Genomic DNA, 4,243 nt, shown 5'->3' with positions numbered 1-4,243 from the left:
AGCATCTTAGCTGTAGAGGGCAGTGTCACTGGCCCTCATATGTGGGATCCGAACCGGGGCCCTCTGGCATCTCAAGCGAGTTCTTAACCATCGCGCCACTCGGCCGGCCCCACATGTGTAACTTTTAATTCTTTGTCAAGGGGCTAAATAAAAACCTTTCAATCCTGGTTAGACGATCCAGGATGGGATGGGGAACTATGACTACCCTAGACTTGGTAAATTTGGCCATTGAGCTTGCCAAGACCCTAGACAAGCCACCTAGAAGTAAGATTGCCAAGACTTTTGACTTTCTACACCCAGCGCCTTTCAGTCAGTCATGTTACTTCTTATGAAATCCTTTTTTTAACTGCTTCCATTTAACCCTTTCACATTGTAAAACCTTAATCCAGCAACTTGTCTCCATTCTGAGACTGAGGAAGCCCCTCCTGATTGCCTGACACTGATAGATCACCTCCCGACTCCTTGTGACGATTTACAGACGACTCCTCTGGGTAAAGCTGATCCTTCATGGTTTACAGATGGTCCATACTTAAAAAAACGACAACACTCTGCTCCTGATACCCGTCAATCCCAGACACCAGCTGTTCCTGATCTGTGCATTTTCCCCTTGATGGAAGAGATGACACCCAGAGGAGGTCCTTCCTGACCTTGATGGACAAAAGGCTGAGGACTGGAAAACCTGAGATCTAAAGACCTGACTGTTGATCAACGATGGTTTTGGAGAAAAGATCTTGATTAAAAGAGGGGAATGATAAAAGTGAGCTGGCACTTTAAGGAAATTGACCAGAGAGCTGGGAGGTCTGTGGCTGGAGCTGGGCTTCCTGTTCCTCTCTAGCTACAACTTCCTGTTAAACTTGATGGTTCTAAATTCTCCTGGGGGGGTGTATGTAGGGGAGCCATCATGAGAAATCGCTCTGTTTTATATGTGGGCGGCTGGCTGGAAGGTGTGTGTTCCCACACTGCTGTGGGTGATTCCCGCCCCCCCCAATGAACTCTGTTTTTGATGAACTAGCTAAAAGGTTATTTTTGTGCAATTAACACCACTCATCCTGTAGCATTTCTTATCCCCTCTTAACCCCAGCACCTTCATACAAGGTGCATCCCGTGACTGAACCCCTGCCATGGGCACCTGGGAAGGGCTGATGGTGTCCGAGAGCCCAGAGCTCCCTTCTGAGGAAACAGGGCTCCAAGAAGCAGGCCCCAAGGCAGCATTAAACGTACACAGATTTATGAGGGAAGATGACCGTATGCGAGAAAACAGCCACCAGATCTAATGCCAGTCTGACCCTGGGGGAAGGAAAGAGGGAGAGGAGATTGGCTGGAAGTGACTGTGTTGGTGAGGCCTCCGCAAAGCCGTCCCTGCGAGGAGCCCTGTGTGTCCCCAGAGCAGGCCCGCCTTTGTGTCCCTGTCACGCGTGGCGCAGACGCAGGTGTGGGTTTCCTGGCTCTTCCGCTGCGCACTCAGTCATTTGCTCCCCTTCGGTGGAGTTACATCAGGAAACTTTCCTTTCACAGCCACCGCAAGTTCTGCATGAAGTGACTCTGGCTTGAGCTGTGTGTCTCGAGGGAAATGACCCTATGACCTGTGACCTTGTCGGTGGCCAACTGAGTGACAGAGGGAGTCCCTGAGCCAAAGGCCATCACGATGCGGCGAGTTTGTGGAAAGCTGCCTTATCAGGGTGTCCCCTGTCGGATGGTGACCACCTGGCCCAGCCAGAATCTGCCTGGGGATGCAGGAAGGTGAAATAGTGGGTCCCTTCAGTACTCATGTCCTGAAGGATCAGACTGTCCCCCTCTAGTGCTTCCCCTTTGTGGAGACTCTGGGAACCAGGAACAACGGCTGCGGAGAGGTTTCCCTGCTCCCGGACTTCCACGTGTAGGAGAACAAACCAGCGCCTGCTAGCGCCCTGTTGACTGGAAGCAGAAACATTTACTGAGAGCTTGTTATGTGTCAGTGACTTTATGTTCTCGTTTATGTCATCCTCACAACACTAGGACTTACAGCAACTAACACCCCGCTAGGCCTGGCTGCCTCTTCCTCTGGGGTTCAGAACCCCTGGGAACAAGGGCTGGACGACCATGAAGGATCTGAGTCCAGAGGTGCAGGGTGCCTCTTGCAATACCAGCCTTTCTATTCATGAGCAAGTGATACTGATTTTTATTTATGGTTTCGATATAACGTTAACTTTTAAAAGACGTGTATTAGAGAAAACACACACATACACACTTGTGTAGTCCTAGGTTAACCCCCAGAAAGATATGTAAGAAACTGGCACTGGGGTTCTTGGAGGCTGGGGAGCAGGAATGGGAGGGAACTTTTACTGTGCACATTATTATGCCTTTTGAATTATAAGCCACATGAATGTATTACCTATGAAAATCTAATTTTTATTTTTAAAACAAATCAACATGGAAAAAGGAAATTTAAGGAAATAAAGTCTATTAAAATGTCTCATATACTACAGGTAGTAATGTGGGTAAGACAAACATGAAAAGGGCATGGGCCATGTGGCAAAACTTGTGAAAATGGTACGTGGATGAATGGAACCTGGAAAACACCACATGATAGACTGGAGGTATCCTGGCAAGTTCCCTTCCAGGTGGAGGAGGTCATGTGGGTGGAGGGGGTCCAGTGGTGATGACCAGGTGTGGGGGCAGCAGTCATGTCTCCTGCCTCGGTCTCAGTTTCCTCACCTATTGTGGGAAGGGCCTGGTCTAGAGAATTCTTTGAGATCCCACTGTCTCAGTTTGGGTTCCCCCAGAAGCAGATCTTAAGACAAAGATTCCAGTAAAAACAGGTTTGTTTTCGAGGTTCAGGGACTATCTACAAGGTGTGGGGAAGCCAGCCAGGTAGTCAGGAAAGATGCTTTATGAAGCAGGTTAGCTGTGGGAGGGACACTCCTCCCACCTGAGGGCAAAGGATCTGGACCCTCATACATGGGCTCCCGTCAGCCACAGGTGGAAGGCAGCAGTGAGGGGGTTAACTCTCCTCCATTTCTAGCCTGCTCTTTGCTAAGGGCAAAGTTACCTTCTGGGGCTTTGAAGAAAGCCCTCAGGCAGGGAGAAACCTCCAGTAGTGGGAAGTCCCCAGCACCCAGAAGCAAGGCCCAGGGGGGCAGCCATTGTCTGTCACACCCCAACTCTGACTGGCTGGGAGTCTGAGCCTCAGAGGGCTTCCTGAGATAAAGGTGGAGGCAGCAAGAGGCTTCCAGGAGACCCCCAGTTACTGGATGTGAGCAAGGCACAGGACAGGCAGGAGACATGTGGAACTTGCCTGGGAGGGACAGAGCCGCAAAGCAGGTTCTCTGGGTGTCCTTACTGTGAGGACCAAGGGGTGCTCTGTGGCCCTGCCTGCATTTGGGTGTGTGGGAGTAACATCGAGGCCTGAAGAGGGGACTGTGTGTGTCACCACGAACCAGTGGGCCTATGCTGGATCTTCAGGTATGGAAGGCAGAGTGGATTTCCCAAGAATAATTGGGAGTTAGGCCAGGGTGTCGGGTTTCTGGGAGGAAAATATGCATGGGGGAGGGGAAAGGGAGGCTGAGAGGCAGACGTTGGTCTGGGGACATGAAGGAATGGGCTAAGCCCTGGTTCTAAAAGAGCGAGGAACTGGGGAAGAATGGAGGCCCATCCAGGGCCCTGGAGGAGGTGTGATGGGGTGAGGGCTCTGTGTTGGGAGGGGCTGGAAACCTGCTGCCAGAGACACCTGTTGTGTTTTTCCTCTCTGCCCAATTTTCAGCCATCTTTCCCCTCTGAATTGGGGCTTCAGCAGCGATTTGGCCAGATCGCCCATTTCACAGGTGAGGAAGCTGAGCCACACACAGGAATTAGTTTCCAAAGCTAAAGTTTACAAAGTTTCTGGCAAGTTAGTGGCAGAATAAAACTGAGAAGCTCTTTCCCAACGCCGAGTTCTGAGATCTTTTTGAGACTACACTCCTGTTTGGGGAAGTGTGAGATCCCCGGTACAGAAACCATATCTGCTTCTCCCACTAGGGACACAGAACTAGGGGATGCACAGCATCATCATTAGTGGATCCTGTTACCTGTTTATTAAGAAGTCTGAGCACTGGTGAAGCCACTGCCTATGCCAACAAGCCAATTGTTTCTAAGAACTCACAGATGCGCTTCTCGGTCTTAGCCCCTGCCTCCCTTTCACAGGGATCGTTAGCCTGTGTTCTTCATTTTTCCCACTACTTATAATTATCACACATGTTTTTAGTTTCATTTTCCTTGTTTTTTTTTT

Source organism: Hipposideros armiger, unplaced genomic scaffold (assembly GCF_001890085.2).
Source record: "Hipposideros armiger isolate ML-2016 unplaced genomic scaffold, ASM189008v1 scaffold_799, whole genome shotgun sequence".
In the NCBI taxonomy this organism is placed as follows: domain Eukaryota; kingdom Metazoa; phylum Chordata; class Mammalia; order Chiroptera; family Hipposideridae; genus Hipposideros; species Hipposideros armiger.
The sequence above is the reverse complement of the archived record's forward strand: the minus strand, read 5'-3'. Positions refer to the sequence as shown.